General features: G+C 60.5%; 18 non-coding genes and 1 pseudogene across 18 annotated transcripts; all 19 read left to right on the top strand.

Moving 5' to 3' along the window:
• Nucleotides 1-3874: 3874 nt before the first annotated feature.
• On the top strand, nucleotides 3875-4052 carry LOC148806482 (U2 spliceosomal RNA; annotated as a pseudogene).
• A 781-nt stretch (nucleotides 4053-4833) lies between these two features.
• On the top strand, nucleotides 4834-5024 carry LOC148806481 (U2 spliceosomal RNA). Its single transcript, XR_016089295.1, has one exon. It is a non-coding gene; the product is annotated as a U2 spliceosomal RNA (small nuclear RNA).
• A 785-nt stretch (nucleotides 5025-5809) lies between these two features.
• Nucleotides 5810-6000, top strand: LOC148806480 (U2 spliceosomal RNA). The gene has a single exon (XR_016089294.1). It is a non-coding gene; the product is annotated as a U2 spliceosomal RNA (small nuclear RNA).
• A 787-nt stretch (nucleotides 6001-6787) lies between these two features.
• LOC148806479 (U2 spliceosomal RNA) lies at nucleotides 6788-6978 on the top strand. Its single transcript, XR_016089293.1, has one exon. It is a non-coding gene; the product is annotated as a U2 spliceosomal RNA (small nuclear RNA).
• Nucleotides 6979-7765: 787 nt separating this feature from the next.
• On the top strand, nucleotides 7766-7956 carry LOC148806478 (U2 spliceosomal RNA). Its single transcript, XR_016089291.1, has one exon. It is a non-coding gene; the product is annotated as a U2 spliceosomal RNA (small nuclear RNA).
• Nucleotides 7957-8747: 791 nt separating this feature from the next.
• LOC148806477 (U2 spliceosomal RNA) lies at nucleotides 8748-8938 on the top strand. The gene has a single exon (XR_016089290.1). It is a non-coding gene; the product is annotated as a U2 spliceosomal RNA (small nuclear RNA).
• Nucleotides 8939-9719: 781 nt separating this feature from the next.
• Nucleotides 9720-9910, top strand: LOC148806476 (U2 spliceosomal RNA). Its single transcript, XR_016089289.1, has one exon. It is a non-coding gene; the product is annotated as a U2 spliceosomal RNA (small nuclear RNA).
• A 787-nt stretch (nucleotides 9911-10697) lies between these two features.
• Nucleotides 10698-10888, top strand: LOC148806475 (U2 spliceosomal RNA). The gene has a single exon (XR_016089288.1). It is a non-coding gene; the product is annotated as a U2 spliceosomal RNA (small nuclear RNA).
• Nucleotides 10889-11685: 797 nt separating this feature from the next.
• LOC148806474 (U2 spliceosomal RNA) lies at nucleotides 11686-11876 on the top strand. Its single transcript, XR_016089287.1, has one exon. It is a non-coding gene; the product is annotated as a U2 spliceosomal RNA (small nuclear RNA).
• Nucleotides 11877-12659: 783 nt separating this feature from the next.
• Nucleotides 12660-12850, top strand: LOC148806473 (U2 spliceosomal RNA). Its single transcript, XR_016089286.1, has one exon. It is a non-coding gene; the product is annotated as a U2 spliceosomal RNA (small nuclear RNA).
• A 787-nt stretch (nucleotides 12851-13637) lies between these two features.
• On the top strand, nucleotides 13638-13828 carry LOC148806472 (U2 spliceosomal RNA). The gene has a single exon (XR_016089285.1). It is a non-coding gene; the product is annotated as a U2 spliceosomal RNA (small nuclear RNA).
• A 789-nt stretch (nucleotides 13829-14617) lies between these two features.
• LOC148806471 (U2 spliceosomal RNA) lies at nucleotides 14618-14808 on the top strand. The gene has a single exon (XR_016089284.1). It is a non-coding gene; the product is annotated as a U2 spliceosomal RNA (small nuclear RNA).
• A 787-nt stretch (nucleotides 14809-15595) lies between these two features.
• On the top strand, nucleotides 15596-15786 carry LOC148806470 (U2 spliceosomal RNA). The gene has a single exon (XR_016089283.1). It is a non-coding gene; the product is annotated as a U2 spliceosomal RNA (small nuclear RNA).
• Nucleotides 15787-16569: 783 nt separating this feature from the next.
• Nucleotides 16570-16760, top strand: LOC148806469 (U2 spliceosomal RNA). The gene has a single exon (XR_016089282.1). It is a non-coding gene; the product is annotated as a U2 spliceosomal RNA (small nuclear RNA).
• Nucleotides 16761-17549: 789 nt separating this feature from the next.
• Nucleotides 17550-17740, top strand: LOC148806468 (U2 spliceosomal RNA). The gene has a single exon (XR_016089280.1). It is a non-coding gene; the product is annotated as a U2 spliceosomal RNA (small nuclear RNA).
• Nucleotides 17741-18525: 785 nt separating this feature from the next.
• Nucleotides 18526-18716, top strand: LOC148806467 (U2 spliceosomal RNA). The gene has a single exon (XR_016089279.1). It is a non-coding gene; the product is annotated as a U2 spliceosomal RNA (small nuclear RNA).
• A 785-nt stretch (nucleotides 18717-19501) lies between these two features.
• On the top strand, nucleotides 19502-19692 carry LOC148806466 (U2 spliceosomal RNA). Its single transcript, XR_016089278.1, has one exon. It is a non-coding gene; the product is annotated as a U2 spliceosomal RNA (small nuclear RNA).
• A 789-nt stretch (nucleotides 19693-20481) lies between these two features.
• LOC148806465 (U2 spliceosomal RNA) lies at nucleotides 20482-20672 on the top strand. The gene has a single exon (XR_016089277.1). It is a non-coding gene; the product is annotated as a U2 spliceosomal RNA (small nuclear RNA).
• Nucleotides 20673-21467: 795 nt separating this feature from the next.
• On the top strand, nucleotides 21468-21658 carry LOC148806464 (U2 spliceosomal RNA). Its single transcript, XR_016089276.1, has one exon. It is a non-coding gene; the product is annotated as a U2 spliceosomal RNA (small nuclear RNA).
• The last annotated feature ends 1037 nt before the right edge of the window (nucleotides 21659-22695 follow it).

Here is a 22695-nt window from a genome sequence, read left to right as displayed (position 1 = left end):
GGGAGATTTGGGAGAGGTGGGGGGGGGGGTGGGTTCTGGGGATCTGCAGGATATGGAGATGAGTGATGGTGACAGTACGGCAGAAGAGGGAAGCGGGGGAGATGACTTTGAAACAGTGGTGGGGAAAAAGAAAAAAAGGAAGCGGAAACAGAAGGACAAGCCTGGAGGGGAGTCGCTCTCGCCTCCCAGGTCAATAACGAAAGTTATAGGAAGGGAGGAAGCGGGTGAGGGTGGAGGTGTTGCTATGGAGGCCCCAGCTGTAGGGGGCGAGAGTTGGGGTAATACAGAAGATAGGTTGGGGGAGTGGGGCGGAAGCCAGATAGGTCATATCTGGTCTGCTAGCTCTCCGAGTAGCGTAGGCAGTTATGAGGGTCCAACACACGACACGGCTAATATAGAGGAATTTTTGAGTAGTGCGGATTTTAGTTAATAATGCAACAATGGGTTTTTTTGCCTTTACTGCAAATGTGAGAGGGTTGCAGGATAAGGTGAAAAGGACGGCGTTTTTTATATCTTTGAAGTCCGTGGTTTTTTCGGTTGCATTCTTACAGGAGGTTCATTTAAAGGATAGGAGAGATATAGGGTTTTTTTCTGAGGAATGGAAGGAGGGGGAAGCCAGATGGAGTGTGGGTGGGGTTCGTTCGTCGGGAGTGGGGATGGTGTTTAATGGGAGGGGGTGGGCGGTGGGCGATGCAATGTCTGTGTGGCCAGGCCGAGTGCTGTGTGTGGATGCGGAGTGGATGGGCGTGTGCTTGCGGTTAATCAATGTTTATGCCCCAGTGAACCTTAAGGAGAGGAAGGAATGTTTTGAAGCCATAACGCCACTGCTTTATACAAACCGTGTGGTGTTGTTGGGGGGAGATTTTAATGTGTGTTTGGATAAGGGGCGTGAGGTGGATTTTACAGGACAGTTTTGGGGGAGGGTAGTGAGGGAGTTTGGCCTGAAAGACGCGTATAGGTGTCTTTTCCCTAACCAGCAGGGATGTACGTGGAGGAACTCGCGGGGTGTCAGGAGCCGATTAGATTACTGGTTTGTGCCCCAGGGGGTGCGGGTGGTGGGCATGGTCTTGCGCCCATCGTGGTTTTCTGATCACGATGGGGTGCTGTGTGAGTTGGAGCTCGGCACGTTGAGCTTCGGAAGAGATGTGTGGAGGATGGATGTGACAGTTTTGCAGGATGAGAATTTCAGGAGGCAGTTTCGGGCATGGTTCAGGGAATGGGTTGGGTTGCAAGGTTGTTTTCCATCTTTGGTTGATTGGTGGGAATGTGTTAAAGGAAAGATCAGGGTGTTTGTTGGGGATTTTTGTAGAAGTGTTAGGAGGAAGGATATGAAAGAGGTGGAGAAAGCTGTGAAGAGGATCGAGATGTTGTATACTAGGGAGAATGCAGGGCAAGCCATGGATCACGGTTTATTGAGGGCCTTAAAAGCCCGTTTGAGAACCCTTTTTGAAGACAAAGCTCGGCGATTTTTGGTACGTAGGTGCCAGAATTATATTGACCAGCATGAGACGTGTTCTGCCTTCTTCTTTCAGCAGGTGAGGGTGAGACAGAGGGGGACAGTGATTAAAGCATTGCGCACTAGGGACGGTGATGTGGTGCATACGAACACAGAGATGGTGGAGTGTGCAACAGAATTTTATTCCAAGCTGTTTGAGGAGAAAGTGGTTGATGAAGGACTGGGGAATTATTTCTTGAGTTTTCTGAGAAACCGGTTGTCTAGCAGTGTGAAGGAGACCTTGGAGAAGCCCCTCACTTTAGAGGAATTGGAAAGTGCTCTAAAGTCTCTCAAGGATGGGAAGGTCCCAGGGGTGGATGGGCTCCCTAGGGAGTTCTATGCCGCCTTTTGGGATCTGCTGGGACCAGAGCTCCTTGCTGTCCTGAATGAGATCTACAGGGATGGCAAGTTGAGTAGGACTATGAGGGATGGTTCGATAGTGCTTTTGTTTAAAAAGGGGGATATGACGGACTTAAAGAACTGGAGACCAATCACCTTGTTGTCCACGGATTACAAGCTGGTTGCTAAGGTCCTCGTGAGCCGTTTGAGGACTGTGATGCCGGATTTGGTACATTCGGACCAAACCTGCGGAGTCCCGGGGCGATCGATTTTTTGGAACCTAGTTCTGGTCAGAGATGTGATCGCATGGGTGGAAGCTCAGAGGATCCCTTTGTTGCTGGTGAACGTGGATCAGGAGAAGGCTTTTGATAGAGTTCATCACGGGTTTTTATTTAGGATTTTGGCACATTTAGGGTTTGGGGATTTTTTTTTGCGTTGGTTAAGGATTTTGTACACAGAGGTAGGTAGCAGGGTGGTGGTTAATGGGCATAGGGGGGAGTGGTTTTTGCAGTCTTCTGGGGTGAGGCAAGGGTGCCCTCTGTCCCCCTTGTTGTATGTGCTGTTTGTAGAGGCTTTGGCATGTTGCTTGAGGGCAGACCCGGCGGTGCATGGGTTGTGGCTACCAGGGAGCGGAGGTGAGGTACTTAAAATCCTGCAGTACGCAGACGACGCCACACTGTTTTTGACATCTGAGAGTGGTGTGAGGCAAGCGCTGCACAGGTTCGGGCAGTTCGCAGCTGCCTCTGGGTCCAAGCTTAATGTGCAGAAGTCGGTGGCAATGGGGTGTGGCGGGTGGAGTACAGTGTGGTCGGTGCCGGGCGGGCTACAAGAATCTGAGAATGGGGTAAAGATTTTAGGGGTAGTTTTTCAAAAGAAAGGGAACGAGTTGCTTAATTGGAACTTGGTGTTTGCACGAGTGAGGGTGAAGTTTGGGTTGTGGAAGTCACGGCGGTTGTCCTTCTTGGGGAAGGTGATTGTTTTGAAAGCCGACGTTTTGCCAGCTTTAATGTATCTGGCTTATGTATATCCACTGCCAAAGACCTTTAGGAGACTGTTGACACGGATGGTCTTTGAGTTCATGTGGGGAGGGAAATATGAATACGTCAGGAGGGACATCATGTATATGGAGGTCAGTGAAGGTGGGAGGGGGGTCCCCAACTTCTCCCTCAAACTAGACTGTGTGTTTTTTTCAGGGTTGTGTAGGGTTCTTGGTGGAGGTGCTGGGGGGCGGTGCAAGAGTTTTGTGTGTCTGTGGTTTGAAGAGTGTATGAGGACAGTGTATGGGTGGTCGAATGCGAGGCCGCATGCAGCGTCAGCTCCCGCTCATTATAGGAGAGCGAGAGAGTTGAGGAAAGAAACGTTTCATTTTGGGGACAAGGATGTCTGCCAGGACCATAGGAAACTGTATACATTGGTGATGGAGACTCGGAAGGTTACTCCGGTAGTATTGGGTATACGGACGGAGGTGTGGACCCGTGTTCAGCCTAAGGGGTTAGATCACGGCTTGATGGATCTGAACTGGAGGATCGTCCATGACAGATTGCCAGTGCGGCAGGTGCTTTATAGGCATAAGCTGTCTAAAACTAGAACTTGTCCAAGGGAGGGGTGTTCTGCAGAGGAAACAGTGCGGCACACTTTTTGGGAATGTGTTTTTGTTCGGGGACTATGGGGGGAATGTCAAGATGTACTGTTACAACTGTGTCCTTTTTTTGTTTTGTCATTTGATGTTATAAGATGGGGGTTCGTGTGCACTAATGTTTCATTGACAACAAGATTTCTGGGCTGGCTGCTTGTAAGCCTAGTTAAACAGGTGGTTTGGGACTCCCGTGAAGACACAGTCAAGAGGAATGTCGAGTGGTCGGTGGGGAGGGCAGTAGGGAGGGTAAAGGGGTTGGTGCGAGGGAGGGTTTTGAGGGATGTGCAGAAATATGGCTATTTTGCTGCCAGGGAGAAGTGGAAAAGCCTTTTTGAATTCTAATAGGTGGACCTTTGTTTCTGTATAGTGTTGTACTGTTGGTGTGTTGATTTGCTGTGTGTGAAATAAATTTTGTTAAAAAAAAAAAAATCTGTTCTTATCAGTTTAATATCTGATACGTCCCCCATCGGGGGACCACATATTAAACGGATTTTTGGAACAGGGAGCTGGATCAGGAGCTTGCTCCGTCCTCTCCACGCATCGGCCCGGTATTGCAGCGCCTCCGGGAACGGTGCACTACCTTCTCTCAGCGGTGAAAAGACAGACGTAGCTAGCAAGCAAGCGAGGTGGACCGGAGCTCCTTCCTCTCCGGTCTCGTCTCTCGTCCATCTGTGTGTCTCTGTGTCTCTCTCTCTCCCCCTCCCCGTTCCCGTGCTCCCTCCGTGCACTTTCCCGCGCCTCGACTCTCTCGGCAAGCAGGCCGGCCCCCTTTTCGGCTCCCGTGCGTTTTCCCTCCAAAAAACTTAGTTTTTTCCTCCTTTTTCCAGGGAGGCAGGCGTGGCTTGTGTGTGTGTGTGTGTGTGTGTGTGTGTGTGTGTGTGTGTGTGTGTGTCCCCGTCCTTGCAGGCGGGCCCCTTTCGACAGCCGGCCGTTTTCCCTCCAAAAAACTTAGTATATACACCTTTTCTTTCTTTTTTTCGGCAGGCAGGCAGGTGTGTGTGTGTCCCCGTCCCTCCCGAGAGAGCGCTGCCCCTTGCCTCTGCCCGCAGGTGCCGACGGTCCGCTTTCGCTTGCAGCTCACTCGGCACGGCTGCTGCTGGTGGGAGGGGCCTAAGCTAAGGAGGCCGGCCGGCTGGCGCCCCCCGCGGCTGCGGTCGTTGTCGGGCCGTTGACAGGAGATCAAAGAGCAGGGCCCCCGCCCGGGACTGGCGGGCAGGCAGGCGAGCAAGCAGGCAGGCAAGAGAGGGGGAGAGCGGAGTCCGGGCGGCCGGCAGCCGCGTGCGGACCGGGCTCCAGAGGCGTCGGCCTGCGCCGCTGCGCGCCAGCCGGACGCCCGCGCGCCCGCCCAAGGCCGGCGTCGGGCATCGCTTCTCGGCCTTTTGGCTAAGATCAAGTGTAGTATCTGTTCTTATCAGTTTAATATCTGATACGTCCCCCATCGGGGGACCACATATTAAACGGATTTTTGGAACAGGGAGCTGGATCAGGAGCTTGCTCCGTCCTCTCCACGCATCGGCCCGGTATTGCAGCGCCTCCGGGAACGGTGCACTACCTTCTCTCAGCGGTGAAAAGACAGACGTAGCTAGCAAGCAAGCGAGGTGGACCGGAGCTCCTTCCTCTCCGGTCTCGTCTCTCGTCCATCTGTGTGTCTCTGTGTCTCTCTCTCTCCCCCTCCCCGTTCCCGTGCTCCCTCCGTGCACTTTCCCGCGCCTCGACTCTCTCGGCAAGCAGGCCGGCCCCCTTTTCGGCTCCCGTGCGTTTTCCCTCCAAAAAACTTAGTTTTTTCCTCCTTTTTCCAGGGAGGCAGGCGTGGCTTGTGTGTGTGTGTGTGTGTGTGTGTGTGTGTGTGTGTGTGTGTGTGTGTGTGTCCCCGTCCTTGCAGGCGGGCCCCTTTCGACAGCCGGCCGTTTTCCCTCCAAAAAACTTAGTATATACACCTTTTCTTTCTTTTTTTCGGCAGGCAGGCAGGTGTGTGTGTGTCCCCGTCCCTCCCGAGAGAGCGCTGCCCCTTGCCTCTGCCCGCAGGTGCCGACGGTCCGCTTTCGCTTGCAGCTCACTCGGCACGGCTGCTGCTGGTGGGAGGGGCCTAAGCTAAGGAGGCCGGCCGGCTGGCGCCCCCCGCGGCTGCGGTCGTTGTCGGGCCGTTGACAGGAGATCAAAGAGCAGGGCCCCCGCCCGGGACTGGCGGGCAGGCAGGCGAGCAAGCAGGCAGGCAAGAGAGGGGGAGAGCGGAGTCCGGGCGGCCGGCAGCCGCGTGCGGACCGGGCTCCAGAGGCGTCGGCCTGCGCCGCTGCGCGCCAGCCGGACGCCCGCGCGCCCGCCCAAGGCCGGCGTCGGGCATCGCTTCTCGGCCTTTTGGCTAAGATCAAGTGTAGTATCTGTTCTTATCAGTTTAATATCTGATACGTCCCCCATCGGGGGACCACATATTAAACGGATTTTTGGAACAGGGAGCTGGATCAGGAGCTTGCTCCGTCCTCTCCACGCATCGGCCCGGTATTGCAGCGCCTCCGGGAACGGTGCACTACCTTCTCTCAGCGGTGAAAAGACAGACGTAGCTAGCAAGCAAGCGAGGTGGACCGGAGCTCCTTCCTCTCCGGTCTCGTCTCTCGTCCATCTGTGTGTCTCTGTGTCTCTCTCTCTCCCCCTCCCCGTTCCCGTGCTCCCTCCGTGCACTTTCCCGCGCCTCGACTCTCTCGGCAAGCAGGCCGGCCCCCTTTTCGGCTCCCGTGCGTTTTCCCTCCAAAAAACTTAGTTTTTTCCTCCTTTTTCCAGGGAGGCAGGCGTGGCTTGTGTGTGTGTGTGTGTGTGTGTGTGTGTGTGTGTGTGTGTGTGTGTGTGTGTGTCCCCGTCCTTGCAGGCGGGCCCCTTTCGACAGCCGGCCGTTTTCCCTCCAAAAAACTTAGTATATACACCTTTTCTTTCTTTTTTTCGGCAGGCAGGCAGGTGTGTGTGTGTCCCCGTCCCTCCCGAGAGAGCGCTGCCCCTTGCCTCTGCCCGCAGGTGCCGACGGTCCGCTTTCGCTTGCAGCTCACTCGGCACGGCTGCTGCTTGTGGGAGGGGCCTAAGCTAAGGAGGCCGGCCGGCTGGCGCCCCCCGCGGCTGCGGTCGTTGTCGGGCCGTTGACAGGAGATCAAAGAGCAGGGCCCCCGCCCGGGACTGGCGGGCAGGCAGGCGAGCAAGCAGGCAGGCAAGAGAGGGGGAGAGCGGAGTCCGGGCGGCCGGCAGCCGCGTGCGGACCGGGCTCCAGAGGCGTCGGCCTGCGCCGCTGCGCGCCAGCCGGACGCCCGCGCGCCCGCCCAAGGCCGGCGTCGGGCATCGCTTCTCGGCCTTTTGGCTAAGATCAAGTGTAGTATCTGTTCTTATCAGTTTAATATCTGATACGTCCCCCATCGGGGGACCACATATTAAACGGATTTTTGGAACAGGGAGCTGGATCAGGAGCTTGCTCCGTCCTCTCCACGCATCGGCCCGGTATTGCAGCGCCTCCGGGAACGGTGCACTACCTTCTCTCAGCGGTGAAAAGACAGACGTAGCTAGCAAGCAAGCGAGGTGGACCGGAGCTCCTTCCTCTCCGGTCTCGTCTCTCGTCCATCTGTGTGTCTCTGTGTCTCTCTCTCTCCCCCTCCCCGTTCCCGTGCTCCCTCCGTGCACTTTCCCGCGCCTCGACTCTCTCGGCAAGCAGGCCGGCCCCCTTTTCGGCTCCCGTGCGTTTTCCCTCCAAAAAACTTAGTTTTTTCCTCCTTTTTCCAGGGAGGCAGGCGTGGCTTGTGTGTGTGTGTGTGTGTGTGTGTGTGTGTGTGTGTGTGTGTGTGTGTGTGTGTCCCCGTCCTTGCAGGCGGGCCCCTTTCGACAGCCGGCCGTTTTCCCTCCAAAAAACTTAGTATATACACCTTTTCTTTCTTTTTTTCGGCAGGCAGGCAGGTGTGTGTGTGTCCCCGTCCCTCCCGAGAGAGCGCTGCCCCTTGCCTCTGCCCGCAGGTGCCGACGGTCCGCTTTCGCTTGCAGCTCACTCGGCACGGCTGCTGCTGGTGGGAGGGGCCTAAGCTAAGGAGGCCGGCCGGCTGGCGCCCCCCGCGGCTGCGGTCGTTGTCGGGCCGTTGACAGGAGATCAAAGAGCAGGGCCCCCGCCCGGGACTGGCGGGCAGGCAGGCGAGCAAGCAGGCAGGCAAGAGAGGGGGAGAGCGGAGTCCGGGCGGCCGGCAGCCGCGTGCGGACCGGGCTCCAGAGGCGTCGGCCTGCGCCGCTGCGCGCCAGCCGGACGCCCGCGCGCCCGCCCAAGGCCGGCGTCGGGCATCGCTTCTCGGCCTTTTGGCTAAGATCAAGTGTAGTATCTGTTCTTATCAGTTTAATATCTGATACGTCCCCCATCGGGGGACCACATATTAAACGGATTTTTGGAACAGGGAGCTGGATCAGGAGCTTGCTCCGTCCTCTCCACGCATCGGCCCGGTATTGCAGCGCCTCCGGGAACGGTGCACTACCTTCTCTCAGCGGTGAAAAGACAGACGTAGCTAGCAAGCAAGCGAGGTGGACCGGAGCTCCTTCCTCTCCGGTCTCGTCTCTCGTCCATCTGTGTGTCTCTGTGTCTCTCTCTCTCCCCCTCCCCGTTCCCGTGCTCCCTCCGTGCACTTTCCCGCGCCTCGACTCTCTCGGCAAGCAGGCCGGCCCCCTTTTCGGCTCCCGTGCGTTTTCCCTCCAAAAAACTTAGTTTTTTCCTCCTTTTTCCAGGGAGGCAGGCGTGGCTTGTGTGTGTGTGTGTGTGTGTGTGTGTGTGTGTGTGTGTGTGTGTGTGTGTGTGTGTGTCCCCGTCCTTGCAGGCGGGCCCCTTTCGACAGCCGGCCGTTTTCCCTCCAAAAAACTTAGTATATACACCTTTTCTTTCTTTTTTTCGGCAGGCAGGCAGGTGTGTGTGTGTCCCCGTCCCTCCCGAGAGAGCGCTGCCCCTTGCCTCTGCCCGCAGGTGCCGACGGTCCGCTTTCGCTTGCAGCTCACTCGGCACGGCTGCTGCTGGTGGGAGGGGCCTAAGCTAAGGAGGCCGGCCGGCTGGCGCCCCCCGCGGCTGCGGTCGTTGTCGGGCCGTTGACAGGAGATCAAAGAGCAGGGCCCCCGCCCGGGACTGGCGGGCAGGCAGGCGAGCAAGCAGGCAGGCAAGAGAGGGGGAGAGCGGAGTCCGGGCGGCCGGCAGCCGCGTGCGGACCGGGCTCCAGAGGCGTCGGCCTGCGCCGCTGCGCGCCAGCCGGACGCCCGCGCGCCCGCCCAAGGCCGGCGTCGGGCATCGCTTCTCGGCCTTTTGGCTAAGATCAAGTGTAGTATCTGTTCTTATCAGTTTAATATCTGATACGTCCCCCATCGGGGGACCACATATTAAACGGATTTTTGGAACAGGGAGCTGGATCAGGAGCTTGCTCCGTCCTCTCCACGCATCGGCCCGGTATTGCAGCGCCTCCGGGAACGGTGCACTACCTTCTCTCAGCGGTGAAAAGACAGACGTAGCTAGCAAGCAAGCGAGGTGGACCGGAGCTCCTTCCTCTCCGGTCTCGTCTCTCGTCCATCTGTGTGTCTCTGTGTCTCTCTCTCTCCCCCTCCCCGTTCCCGTGCTCCCTCCGTGCACTTTCCCGCGCCTCGACTCTCTCGGCAAGCAGGCCGGCCCCCTTTTCGGCTCCCGTGCGTTTTCCCTCCAAAAAACTTAGTTTTTTCCTCCTTTTTCCAGGGAGGCAGGCGTGGCTTGTGTGTGTGTGTGTGTGTGTGTGTGTGTGTGTGTGTGTGTGTGTGTGTCCCCGTCCTTGCAGGCGGGCCCCTTTCGACAGCCGGCCGTTTTCCCTCCAAAAAACTTAGTATATACACCTTTTCTTTCTTTTTTTCGGCAGGCAGGCAGGTGTGTGTGTGTCCCCGTCCCTCCCGAGAGAGCGCTGCCCCTTGCCTCTGCCCGCAGGTGCCGACGGTCCGCTTTCGCTTGCAGCTCACTCGGCACGGCTGCTGCTGGTGGGAGGGGCCTAAGCTAAGGAGGCCGGCCGGCTGGCGCCCCCCGCGGCTGCGGTCGTTGTCGGGCCGTTGACAGGAGATCAAAGAGCAGGGCCCCCGCCCGGGACTGGCGGGCAGGCAGGCGAGCAAGCAGGCAGGCAAGAGAGGGGGAGAGCGGAGTCCGGGCGGCCGGCAGCCGCGTGCGGACCGGGCTCCAGAGGCGTCGGCCTGCGCCGCTGCGCGCCAGCCGGACGCCCGCGCGCCCGCCCAAGGCCGGCGTCGGGCATCGCTTCTCGGCCTTTTGGCTAAGATCAAGTGTAGTATCTGTTCTTATCAGTTTAATATCTGATACGTCCCCCATCGGGGGACCACATATTAAACGGATTTTTGGAACAGGGAGCTGGATCAGGAGCTTGCTCCGTCCTCTCCACGCATCGGCCCGGTATTGCAGCGCCTCCGGGAACGGTGCACTACCTTCTCTCAGCGGTGAAAAGACAGACGTAGCTAGCAAGCAAGCGAGGTGGACCGGAGCTCCTTCCTCTCCGGTCTCGTCTCTCGTCCATCTGTGTGTCTCTGTGTCTCTCTCTCTCCCCCTCCCCGTTCCCGTGCTCCCTCCGTGCACTTTCCCGCGCCTCGACTCTCTCGGCAAGCAGGCCGGCCCCCTTTTCGGCTCCCGTGCGTTTTCCCTCCAAAAAACTTAGTTTTTTCCTCCTTTTTCCAGGGAGGCAGGCGTGGCTTGTGTGTGTGTGTGTGTGTGTGTGTGTGTGTGTGTGTGTGTGTGTGTGTGTGTGTCCCCGTCCTTGCAGGCGGGCCCCTTTCGACAGCCGGCCGTTTTCCCTCCAAAAAACTTAGTATATACACCTTTTCTTTCTTTTTTTCGGCAGGCAGGCAGGTGTGTGTGTGTCCCCGTCCCTCCCGAGAGAGCGCTGCCCCTTGCCTCTGCCCGCAGGTGCCGACGGTCCGCTTTCGCTTGCAGCTCACTCGGCACGGCTGCTGCTGGTGGGAGGGGCCTAAGCTAAGGAGGCCGGCCGGCTGGCGCCCCCCGCGGCTGCGGTCGTTGTCGGGCCGTTGACAGGAGATCAAAGAGCAGGGCCCCCGCCCGGGACTGGCGGGCAGGCAGGCGAGCAAGCAGGCAGGCAAGAGAGGGGGAGAGCGGAGTCCGGGCGGCCGGCAGCCGCGTGCGGACCGGGCTCCAGAGGCGTCGGCCTGCGCCGCTGCGCGCCAGCCGGACGCCCGCGCGCCCGCCCAAGGCCGGCGTCGGGCATCGCTTCTCGGCCTTTTGGCTAAGATCAAGTGTAGTATCTGTTCTTATCAGTTTAATATCTGATACGTCCCCCATCGGGGGACCACATATTAAACGGATTTTTGGAACAGGGAGCTGGATCAGGAGCTTGCTCCGTCCTCTCCACGCATCGGCCCGGTATTGCAGCGCCTCCGGGAACGGTGCACTACCTTCTCTCAGCGGTGAAAAGACAGACGTAGCTAGCAAGCAAGCGAGGTGGACCGGAGCTCCTTCCTCTCCGGTCTCGTCTCTCGTCCATCTGTGTGTCTCTGTGTCTCTCTCTCTCCCCCTCCCCGTTCCCGTGCTCCCTCCGTGCACTTTCCCGCGCCTCGACTCTCTCGGCAAGCAGGCCGGCCCCCTTTTCGGCTCCCGTGCGTTTTCCCTCCAAAAAACTTAGTTTTTTCCTCCTTTTTCCAGGGAGGCAGGCGTGGCTTGTGTGTGTGTGTGTGTGTGTGTGTGTGTGTGTGTGTGTGTGTGTGTGTGTGTGTGTGTGTGTGTCCCCGTCCTTGCAGGCGGGCCCCTTTCGACAGCCGGCCGTTTTCCCTCCAAAAAACTTAGTATATACACCTTTTCTTTCTTTTTTTCGGCAGGCAGGCAGGTGTGTGTGTGTCCCCGTCCCTCCCGAGAGAGCGCTGCCCCTTGCCTCTGCCCGCAGGTGCCGACGGTCCGCTTTCGCTTGCAGCTCACTCGGCACGGCTGCTGCTGGTGGGAGGGGCCTAAGCTAAGGAGGCCGGCCGGCTGGCGCCCCCCGCGGCTGCGGTCGTTGTCGGGCCGTTGACAGGAGATCAAAGAGCAGGGCCCCCGCCCGGGACTGGCGGGCAGGCAGGCGAGCAAGCAGGCAGGCAAGAGAGGGGGAGAGCGGAGTCCGGGCGGCCGGCAGCCGCGTGCGGACCGGGCTCCAGAGGCGTCGGCCTGCGCCGCTGCGCGCCAGCCGGACGCCCGCGCGCCCGCCCAAGGCCGGCGTCGGGCATCGCTTCTCGGCCTTTTGGCTAAGATCAAGTGTAGTATCTGTTCTTATCAGTTTAATATCTGATACGTCCCCCATCGGGGGACCACATATTAAACGGATTTTTGGAACAGGGAGCTGGATCAGGAGCTTGCTCCGTCCTCTCCACGCATCGGCCCGGTATTGCAGCGCCTCCGGGAACGGTGCACTACCTTCTCTCAGCGGTGAAAAGACAGACGTAGCTAGCAAGCAAGCGAGGTGGACCGGAGCTCCTTCCTCTCCGGTCTCGTCTCTCGTCCATCTGTGTGTCTCTGTGTCTCTCTCTCTCCCCCTCCCCGTTCCCGTGCTCCCTCCGTGCACTTTCCCGCGCCTCGACTCTCTCGGCAAGCAGGCCGGCCCCCTTTTCGGCTCCCGTGCGTTTTCCCTCCAAAAAACTTAGTTTTTTCCTCCTTTTTCCAGGGAGGCAGGCGTGGCTTGTGTGTGTGTGTGTGTGTGTGTGTGTGTGTGTGTGTGTGTGTGTGTGTGTCCCCGTCCTTGCAGGCGGGCCCCTTTCGACAGCCGGCCGTTTTCCCTCCAAAAAACTTAGTATATACACCTTTTCTTTCTTTTTTTCGGCAGGCAGGCAGGTGTGTGTGTGTCCCCGTCCCTCCCGAGAGAGCGCTGCCCCTTGCCTCTGCCCGCAGGTGCCGACGGTCCGCTTTCGCTTGCAGCTCACTCGGCACGGCTGCTGCTGGTGGGAGGGGCCTAAGCTAAGGAGGCCGGCCGGCTGGCGCCCCCCGCGGCTGCGGTCGTTGTCGGGCCGTTGACAGGAGATCAAAGAGCAGGGCCCCCGCCCGGGACTGGCGGGCAGGCAGGCGAGCAAGCAGGCAGGCAAGAGAGGGGGAGAGCGGAGTCCGGGCGGCCGGCAGCCGCGTGCGGACCGGGCTCCAGAGGCGTCGGCCTGCGCCGCTGCGCGCCAGCCGGACGCCCGCGCGCCCGCCCAAGGCCGGCGTCGGGCATCGCTTCTCGGCCTTTTGGCTAAGATCAAGTGTAGTATCTGTTCTTATCAGTTTAATATCTGATACGTCCCCCATCGGGGGACCACATATTAAACGGATTTTTGGAACAGGGAGCTGGATCAGGAGCTTGCTCCGTCCTCTCCACGCATCGGCCCGGTATTGCAGCGCCTCCGGGAACGGTGCACTACCTTCTCTCAGCGGTGAAAAGACAGACGTAGCTAGCAAGCAAGCGAGGTGGACCGGAGCTCCTTCCTCTCCGGTCTCGTCTCTCGTCCATCTGTGTGTCTCTGTGTCTCTCTCTCTCCCCCTCCCCGTTCCCGTGCTCCCTCCGTGCACTTTCCCGCGCCTCGACTCTCTCGGCAAGCAGGCCGGCCCCCTTTTCGGCTCCCGTGCGTTTTCCCTCCAAAAAACTTAGTTTTTTCCTCCTTTTTCCAGGGAGGCAGGCGTGGCTTGTGTGTGTGTGTGTGTGTGTGTGTGTGTGTGTGTGTGTGTGTGTGTGTGTGTGTCCCCGTCCTTGCAGGCGGGCCCCTTTCGACAGCCGGCCGTTTTCCCTCCAAAAAACTTAGTATATACACCTTTTCTTTCTTTTTTTCGGCAGGCAGGCAGGTGTGTGTGTGTCCCCGTCCCTCCCGAGAGAGCGCTGCCCCTTGCCTCTGCCCGCAGGTGCCGACGGTCCGCTTTCGCTTGCAGCTCACTCGGCACGGCTGCTGCTGGTGGGAGGGGCCTAAGCTAAGGAGGCCGGCCGGCTGGCGCCCCCCGCGGCTGCGGTCGTTGTCGGGCCGTTGACAGGAGATCAAAGAGCAGGGCCCCCGCCCGGGACTGGCGGGCAGGCAGGCGAGCAAGCAGGCAGGCAAGAGAGGGGGAGAGCGGAGTCCGGGCGGCCGGCAGCCGCGTGCGGACCGGGCTCCAGAGGCGTCGGCCTGCGCCGCTGCGCGCCAGCCGGACGCCCGCGCGCCCGCCCAAGGCCGGCGTCGGGCATCGCTTCTCGGCCTTTTGGCTAAGATCAAGTGTAGTATCTGTTCTTATCAGTTTAATATCTGATACGTCCCCCATCGGGGGACCACATATTAAACGGATTTTTGGAACAGGGAGCTGGATCAGGAGCTTGCTCCGTCCTCTCCACGCATCGGCCCGGTATTGCAGCGCCTCCGGGAACGGTGCACTACCTTCTCTCAGCGGTGAAAAGACAGACGTAGCTAGCAAGCAAGCGAGGTGGACCGGAGCTCCTTCCTCTCCGGTCTCGTCTCTCGTCCATCTGTGTGTCTCTGTGTCTCTCTCTCTCCCCCTCCCCGTTCCCGTGCTCCCTCCGTGCACTTTCCCGCGCCTCGACTCTCTCGGCAAGCAGGCCGGCCCCCTTTTCGGCTCCCGTGCGTTTTCCCTCCAAAAAACTTAGTTTTTTCCTCCTTTTTCCAGGGAGGCAGGCGTGGCTTGTGTGTGTGTGTGTGTGTGTGTGTGTGTGTGTGTGTGTGTGTGTGTGTGTGTGTGTCCCCGTCCTTGCAGGCGGGCCCCTTTCGACAGCCGGCCGTTTTCCCTCCAAAAAACTTAGTATATACACCTTTTCTTTCTTTTTTTCGGCAGGCAGGCAGGTGTGTGTGTGTCCCCGTCCCTCCCGAGAGAGCGCTGCCCCTTGCCTCTGCCCGCAGGTGCCGACGGTCCGCTTTCGCTTGCAGCTCACTCGGCACGGCTGCTGCTGGTGGGAGGGGCCTAAGCTAAGGAGGCCGGCCGGCTGGCGCCCCCCGCGGCTGCGGTCGTTGTCGGGCCGTTGACAGGAGATCAAAGAGCAGGGCCCCCGCCCGGGACTGGCGGGCAGGCAGGCGAGCAAGCAGGCAGGCAAGAGAGGGGGAGAGCGGAGTCCGGGCGGCCGGCAGCCGCGTGCGGACCGGGCTCCAGAGGCGTCGGCCTGCGCCGCTGCGCGCCAGCCGGACGCCCGCGCGCCCGCCCAAGGCCGGCGTCGGGCATCGCTTCTCGGCCTTTTGGCTAAGATCAAGTGTAGTATCTGTTCTTATCAGTTTAATATCTGATACGTCCCCCATCGGGGGACCACATATTAAACGGATTTTTGGAACAGGGAGCTGGATCAGGAGCTTGCTCCGTCCTCTCCACGCATCGGCCCGGTATTGCAGCGCCTCCGGGAACGGTGCACTACCTTCTCTCAGCGGTGAAAAGACAGACGTAGCTAGCAAGCAAGCGAGGTGGACCGGAGCTCCTTCCTCTCCGGTCTCGTCTCTCGTCCATCTGTGTGTCTCTGTGTCTCTCTCTCTCCCCCTCCCCGTTCCCGTGCTCCCCCTCCGTGCACTTTCCCGCGCCTCGACTCTCTCGGCAAGCAGGCCGGCCCCCTTTTCGGCTCCCGTGCGTTTTCCCTCCAAAAAACTTAGTTTTTTCCTCCTTTTTCCAGGGAGGCAGGCGTGGCTTGTGTGTGTGTGTGTGTGTGTGTGTGTGTGTGTGTGTGTGTGTGTGTGTGTGTCCCCGTCCTTGCAGGCGGGCCCCTTTCGACAGCCGGCCGTTTTCCCTCCAAAAAACTTAGTATATACACCTTTTCTTTCTTTTTTTCGGCAGGCAGGCAGGTGTGTGTGTGTCCCCGTCCCTCCCGAGAGAGCGCTGCCCCTTGCCTCTGCCCGCAGGTGCCGACGGTCCGCTTTCGCTTGCAGCTCACTCGGCACGGCTGCTGCTGGTGGGAGGGGCCTAAGCTAAGGAGGCCGGCCGGCTGGCGCCCCCCGCGGCTGCGGTCGTTGTCGGGCCGTTGACAGGAGATCAAAGAGCAGGGCCCCCGCCCGGGACTGGCGGGCAGGCAGGCGAGCAAGCAGGCAGGCAAGAGAGGGGGAGAGCGGAGTCCGGGCGGCCGGCAGCCGCGTGCGGACCGGGCTCCAGAGGCGTCGGCCTGCGCCGCTGCGCGCCAGCCGGACGCCCGCGCGCCCGCCCAAGGCCGGCGTCGGGCATCGCTTCTCGGCCTTTTGGCTAAGATCAAGTGTAGTATCTGTTCTTATCAGTTTAATATCTGATACGTCCCCCATCGGGGGACCACATATTAAACGGATTTTTGGAACAGGGAGCTGGATCAGGAGCTTGCTCCGTCCTCTCCACGCATCGGCCCGGTATTGCAGCGCCTCCGGGAACGGTGCACTACCTTCTCTCAGCGGTGAAAAGACAGACGTAGCTAGCAAGCAAGCGAGGTGGACCGGAGCTCCTTCCTCTCCGGTCTCGTCTCTCGTCCATCTGTGTGTCTCTGTGTCTCTCTCTCTCCCCCTCCCCGTTCCCGTGCTCCCTCCGTGCACTTTCCCGCGCCTCGACTCTCTCGGCAAGCAGGCCGGCCCCCTTTTCGGCTCCCGTGCGTTTTCCCTCCAAAAAACTTAGTTTTTTCCTCCTTTTTCCAGGGAGGCAGGCGTGGCTTGTGTGTGTGTGTGTGTGTGTGTGTGTGTGTGTGTGTGTGTGTGTGTGTGTCCCCGTCCTTGCAGGCGGGCCCCTTTCGACAGCCGGCCGTTTTCCCTCCAAAAAACTTAGTATATACACCTTTTCTTTCTTTTTTTCGGCAGGCAGGCAGGTGTGTGTGTGTCCCCGTCCCTCCCGAGAGAGCGCTGCCCCTTGCCTCTGCCCGCAGGTGCCGACGGTCCGCTTTCGCTTGCAGCTCACTCGGCACGGCTGCTGCTGGTGGGAGGGGCCTAAGCTAAGGAGGCCGGCCGGCTGGCGCCCCCCGCGGCTGCGGTCGTTGTCGGGCCGTTGACAGGAGATCAAAGAGCAGGGCCCCCGCCCGGGACTGGCGGGCAGGCAGGCGAGCAAGCAGGCAGGCAAGAGAGGGGGAGAGCGGAGTCCGGGCGGCCGGCAGCCGCGTGCGGACCGGGCTCCAGAGGCGTCGGCCTGCGCCGCTGCGCGCCAGCCGGACGCCCGCGCGCCCGCCCAAGGCCGGCGTCGGGCATCGCTTCTCGGCCTTTTGGCTAAGATCAAGTGTAGTATCTGTTCTTATCAGTTTAATATCTGATACGTCCCCCATCGGGGGACCACATATTAAACGGATTTTTGGAACAGGGAGCTGGATCAGGAGCTTGCTCCGTCCTCTCCACGCATCGGCCCGGTATTGCAGCGCCTCCGGGAACGGTGCACTACCTTCTCTCAGCGGTGAAAAGACAGACGTAGCTAGCAAGCAAGCGAGGTGGACCGGAGCTCCTTCCTCTCCGGTCTCGTCTCTCGTCCATCTGTGTGTCTCTGTGTCTCTCTCTCTCCCCCTCCCCGTTCCCGTGCTCCCTCCGTGCACTTTCCCGCGCCTCGACTCTCTCGGCAAGCAGGCCGGCCCCCTTTTCGGCTCCCGTGCGTTTTCCCTCCAAAAAACTTAGTTTTTTCCTCCTTTTTCCAGGGAGGCAGGCGTGGCTTGTGTGTGTGTGTGTGTGTGTGTGTGTGTGTGTGTGTGTGTGTGTGTGTGTGTGTGTCCCCGTCCTTGCAGGCGGGCCCCTTTCGACAGCCGGCCGTTTTCCCTCCAAAAAACTTAGTATATACACCTTTTCTTTCTTTTTTTCGGCAGGCAGGCAGGTGTGTGTGTGTCCCCGTCCCTCCCGAGAGAGCGCTGCCCCTTGCCTCTGCCCGCAGGTGCCGACGGTCCGCTTTCGCTTGCAGCTCACTCGGCACGGCTGCTGCTGGTGGGAGGGGCCTAAGCTAAGGAGGCCGGCCGGCTGGCGCCCCCCGCGGCTGCGGTCGTTGTCGGGCCGTTGACAGGAGATCAAAGAGCAGGGCCCCCGCCCGGGACTGGCGGGCAGGCAGGCGAGCAAGCAGGCAGGCAAGAGAGGGGGAGAGCGGAGTCCGGGCGGCCGGCAGCCGCGTGCGGACCGGGCTCCAGAGGCGTCGGCCTGCGCCGCTGCGCGCCAGCCGGACGCCCGCGCGCCCGCCCAAGGCCGGCGTCGGGCATCGCTTCTCGGCCTTTTGGCTAAGATCAAGTGTAGTATCTGTTCTTATCAGTTTAATATCTGATACGTCCCCCATCGGGGGACCACATATTAAACGGATTTTTGGAACAGGGAGCTGGATCAGGAGCTTGCTCCGTCCTCTCCACGCATCGGCCCGGTATTGCAGCGCCTCCGGGAACGGTGCACTACCTTCTCTCAGCGGTGAAAAGACAGACGTAGCTAGCAAGCAAGCGAGGTGGACCGGAGCTCCTTCCTCTCCGGTCTCGTCTCTCGTCCATCTGTGTGTCTCTGTGTCTCTCTCTCTCCCCCTCCCCGTTCCCGTGCTCCCTCCGTGCACTTTCCCGCGCCTCGACTCTCTCGGCAAGCAGGCCGGCCCCCTTTTCGGCTCCCGTGCGTTTTCCCTCCAAAAAACTTAGTTTTTTCCTCCTTTTTCCAGGGAGGCAGGCGTGGCTTGTGTGTGTGTGTGTGTGTGTGTGTGTGTGTGTGTGTGTGTGTGTGTGTGTGTCCCCGTCCTTGCAGGCGGGCCCCTTTCGACAGCCGGCCGTTTTCCCTCCAAAAAACTTAGTATATACACCTTTTCTTTCTTTTTTTCGGCAGGCAGGCAGGTGTGTGTGTGTCCCCGTCCCTCCCGAGAGAGCGCTGCCCCTTGCCTCTGCCCGCAGGTGCCGACGGTCCGCTTTCGCTTGCAGCTCACTCGGCACGGCTGCTGCTTGTGGGAGGGGCCTAAGCTAAGGAGGCCGGCCGGCTGGCGCCCCCCGCGGCTGCGGTCGTTGTCGGGCCGTTGACAGGAGATCAAAGAGCAGGGCCCCCGCCCGGGACTGGCGGGCAGGCAGGCGAGCAAGCAGGCAGGCAAGAGAGGGGGAGAGCGGAGTCCGGGCGGCCGGCAGCCGCGTGCGGACCGGGCTCCAGAGGCGTCGGCCTGCGCCGCTGCGCGCCAGCCGGACGCCCGCGCGCCCGCCCAAGGCCGGCGTCGGGCATCGCTTCTCGGCCTTTTGGCTAAGATCAAGTGTAGTATCTGTTCTTATCAGTTTAATATCTGATACGTCCCCCATCGGGGGACCACATATTAAACGGATTTTTGGAACAGGGAGCTGGATCAGGAGCTTGCTCCGTCCTCTCCACGCATCGGCCCGGTATTGCAGCGCCTCCGGGAACGGTGCACTACCTTCTCTCAGCGGTGAAAAGACAGACGTAGCTAGCAAGCAAGCGAGGTGGACCGGAGCTCCTTCCTCTCCGGTCTCGTCTCTCGTCCATCTGTGTGTCTCTGTGTCTCTCTCTCTCCCCCTCCCCGTTCCCGTGCTCCCTCCGTGCACTTTCCCGCGCCTCGACTCTCTCGGCAAGCAGGCCGGCCCCCTTTTCGGCTCCCGTGCGTTTTCCCTCCAAAAAACTTAGTTTTTTCCTCCTTTTTCCAGGGAGGCAGGCGTGGCTTGTGTGTGTGTGTGTGTGTGTGTGTGTGTGTGTGTGTGTGTGTGTGTGTGTGTCCCCGTCCTTGCAGGCGGGCCCCTTTCGACAGCCGGCCGTTTTCCCTCCAAAAAACTTAGTATATACACCTTTTCTTTCTTTTTTTCGGCAGGCAGGCAGGTGTGTGTGTGTCCCCGTCCCTCCCGAGAGAGCGCTGCCCCTTGCCTCTGCCCGCAGGTGCCGACGGTCCGCTTTCGCTTGCAGCTCACTCGGCACGGCTGCTGCTGGTGGGAGGGGCCTAAGCTAAGGAGGCCGGCCGGCTGGCGCCCCCCGCGGCTGCGGTCGTTGTCGGGCCGTTGACAGGAGATCAAAGAGCAGGGCCCCCGCCCGGGACTGGCGGGCAGGCAGGCGAGCAAGCAGGCAGGCAAGAGAGGGGGAGAGCGGAGTCCGGGCGGCCGGCAGCCGCGTGCGGACCGGGCTCCAGAGGCGTCGGCCTGCGCCGCTGCGCGCCAGCCGGACGCCCGCGCGCCCGCCCAAGGCCGGCGTCGGGCATCGCTTCTCGGCCTTTTGGCTAAGATCAAGTGTAGTATCTGTTCTTATCAGTTTAATATCTGATACGTCCCCCATCGGGGGACCACATATTAAACGGATTTTTGGAACAGGGAGCTGGATCAGGAGCTTGCTCCGTCCTCTCCACGCATCGGCCCGGTATTGCAGCGCCTCCGGGAACGGTGCACTACCTTCTCTCAGCGGTGAAAAGACAGACGTAGCTAGCAAGCAAGCGAGGTGGACCGGAGCTCCTTCCTCTCCGGTCTCGTCTCTCGTCCATCTGTGTGTCTCTGTGTCTCTCTCTCTCCCCCTCCCCGTTCCCGTGCTCCCTCCGTGCACTTTCCCGCGCCTCGACTCTCTCGGCAAGCAGGCCGGCCCCCTTTTCGGCTCCCGTGCGTTTTCCCTCCAAAAAACTTAGTTTTTTCCTCCTTTTTCCAGGGAGGCAGGCGTGGCTTGTGTGTGTGTGTGTGTGTGTGTGTGTGTGTGTGTGTGTGTGTGTGTGTGTGTGTGTCCCCGTCCTTGCAGGCGGGCCCCTTTCGACAGCCGGCCGTTTTCCCTCCAAAAAACTTAGTATATACACCTTTTCTTTCTTTTTTTCGGCAGGCAGGCAGGTGTGTGTGTGTCCCCGTCCCTCCCGAGAGAGCGCTGCCCCTTGCCTCTGCCCGCAGGTGCCGACGGTCCGCTTTCGCTTGCAGCTCACTCGGCACGGCTGCTGCTGGTGGGAGGGGCCTAAGCTAAGGAGGCCGGCCGGCTGGCGCCCCCCGCGGCTGCGGTCGTTGTCGGGCCGTTGACAGGAGATCAAAGAGCAGGGCCCCCGCCCGGGACTGGCGGGCAGGCAGGCGAGCAAGCAGGCAGGCAAGAGAGGGGGAGAGCGGAGTCCGGGCGGCCGGCAGCCGCGTGCGGACCGGGCTCCAGAGGCGTCGGCCTGCGCCGCTGCGCGCCAGCCGGACGCCCGCGCGCCCGCCCAAGGCCGGCGTCGGGCATCGCTTCTCGGCCTTTTGGCTAAGATCAAGTGTAGTATCTGTTCTTATCAGTTTAATATCTGATACGTCCCCCATCGGGGGACCACATATTAAACGGATTTTTGGAACAGGGAGCTGGATCAGGAGCTTGCTCCGTCCTCTCCACGCATCGGCCCGGTATTGCAGCGCCTCCGGGAACGGTGCACTACCTTCTCTCAGCGGTGAAAAGACAGACGTAGCTAGCAAGCAAGCGAGGTGGACCGGAGCTCCTTCCTCTCCGGTCTCGTCTCTCGTCCATCTGTGTGTCTCTGTGTCTCTCTCTCTCCCCCTCCCCGTTCCCGTGCTCCCTCCGTGCACTTTCCCGCGCCTCGACTCTCTCGGCAAGCAGGCCGGCCCCCTTTTCGGCTCCCGTGCGTTTTCCCTCCAAAAAACTTAGTTTTTTCCTCCTTTTTCCAGGGAGGCAGGCGTGGCTTGTGTGTGTGTGTGTGTGTGTGTGTGTGTGTGTGTGTGTGTGTGTGTGTGTGTGTGTGTGTGTCCCCGTCCTTGCAGGCGGGCCCCTTTCGACAGCCGGCCGTTTTCCCTCCAAAAAACTTAGTATATACACCTTTTCTTTCTTTTTTTCGGCAGGCAGGCAGGTGTGTGTGTGTCCCCGTCCCTCCCGAGAGAGCGCTGCCCCTTGCCTCTGCCCGCAGGTGCCGACGGTCCGCTTTCGCTTGCAGCTCACTCGGCACGGCTGCTGCTGGTGGGAGGGGCCTAAGCTAAGGAGGCCGGCCGGCTGGCGCCCCCCGCGGCTGCGGTCGTTGTCGGGCCGTTGACAGGAGATCAAAGAGCAGGGCCCCCGCCCGGGACTGGCGGGCAGGCAGGCGAGCAAGCAGGCAGGCAAGAGAGGGGGAGAGCGGAGTCCGGGCGGCCGGCAGCCGCGTGCGGACCGGGCTCCAGAGGCGTCGGCCTGCGCCGCTGCGCGCCAGCCGGACGCCCGCGCGCCCGCCCAAGGCCGGCGTCGGGCATCGCTTCTCGGCCTTTTGGCTAAGATCAAGTGTAGTATCTGTTCTTATCAGTTTAATATCTGATACGTCCCCCATCGGGGGACCACATATTAAACGGATTTTTGGAACAGGGAGCTGGATCAGGAGCTTGCTCCGTCCTCTCCACGCATCGGCCCGGTATTGCAGCGCCTCCGGGAACGGTGCACTACCTTCTCTCAGCGGTGAAAAGACAGACGTAGCTAGCAAGCAAGCGAGGTGGACCGGAGCTCCTTCCTCTCCGGTCTCGTCTCTCGTCCATCTGTGTGTCTCTGTGTCTCTCTCTCTCCCCCTCCCCGTTCCCGTGCTCCCTCCGTGCACTTTCCCGCGCCTCGACTCTCTCGGCAAGCAGGCCGGCCCCCTTTTCGGCTCCCGTGCGTTTTCCCTCCAAAAAACTTAGTTTTTTCCTCCTTTTTCCAGGGAGGCAGGCGTGGCTTGTGTGTGTGTGTGTGTGTGTGTGTGTGTGTGTGTGTGTGTGTGTGTGTGTGTCCCCGTCCTTGCAGGCGGGCCCCTTTCGACAGCCGGCCGTTTTCCCTCCAAAAAACTTAGTATATACACCTTTTCTTTCTTTTTTTCGGCAGGCAGGCAGGTGTGTGTGTGTCCCCGTCCCTCCCGAGAGAGCGCTGCCCCTTGCCTCTGCCCGCAGGTGCCGACGGTCCGCTTTCGCTTGCAGCTCACTCGGCACGGCTGCTGCTGGTGGGAGGGGCCTAAGCTAAGGAGGCCGGCCGGCTGGCGCCCCCCGCGGCTGCGGTCGTTGTCGGGCCGTTGACAGGAGATCAAAGAGCAGGGCCCCCGCCCGGGACTGGCGGGCAGGCAGGCGAGCAAGCAGGCAGGCAAGAGAGGGGGAGAGCGGAGTCCGGGCGGCCGGCAGCCGCGTGCGGACCGGGCTCCAGAGGCGTCGGCCTGCGCCGCTGCGCGCCAGCCGGACGCCCGCGCGCCCGCCCAAGGCCGGCGTCGGGCATCGCTTCTCGGCCTTTTGGCTGCGATCCTTAGTACGTGGCAGGCCCGCGGCTGAGGTAACACCAAAAGACCGGGGAGAGAAGACCGGAGAGGACACCGCCTGGAGGAGACTACGCTGCTGGATTTGCCGGATTTGGACTTTGGATTGGCTTGGACTGCGCTTCGGATTTTCGTTTCCTGGATTGGACGCTTGGACACCAGAAGACTTCGGTTTTGGTGAGAAGGCTGCTTCGGCAGCCGCAAAGGCTGCGG

The sequence above is a fragment of the Atractosteus spatula genome, unplaced genomic scaffold (assembly GCF_055471065.1).
Source record: "Atractosteus spatula isolate fAtrSpa1 unplaced genomic scaffold, fAtrSpa1.hap1 Scaffold_5, whole genome shotgun sequence".
In the NCBI taxonomy this organism is placed as follows: Eukaryota; Metazoa; Chordata; class Actinopteri; order Semionotiformes; family Lepisosteidae; genus Atractosteus; species Atractosteus spatula.
The sequence above is the reverse complement of the archived record's forward strand: the minus strand, read 5'-3'. Positions and strand labels throughout refer to the sequence as shown.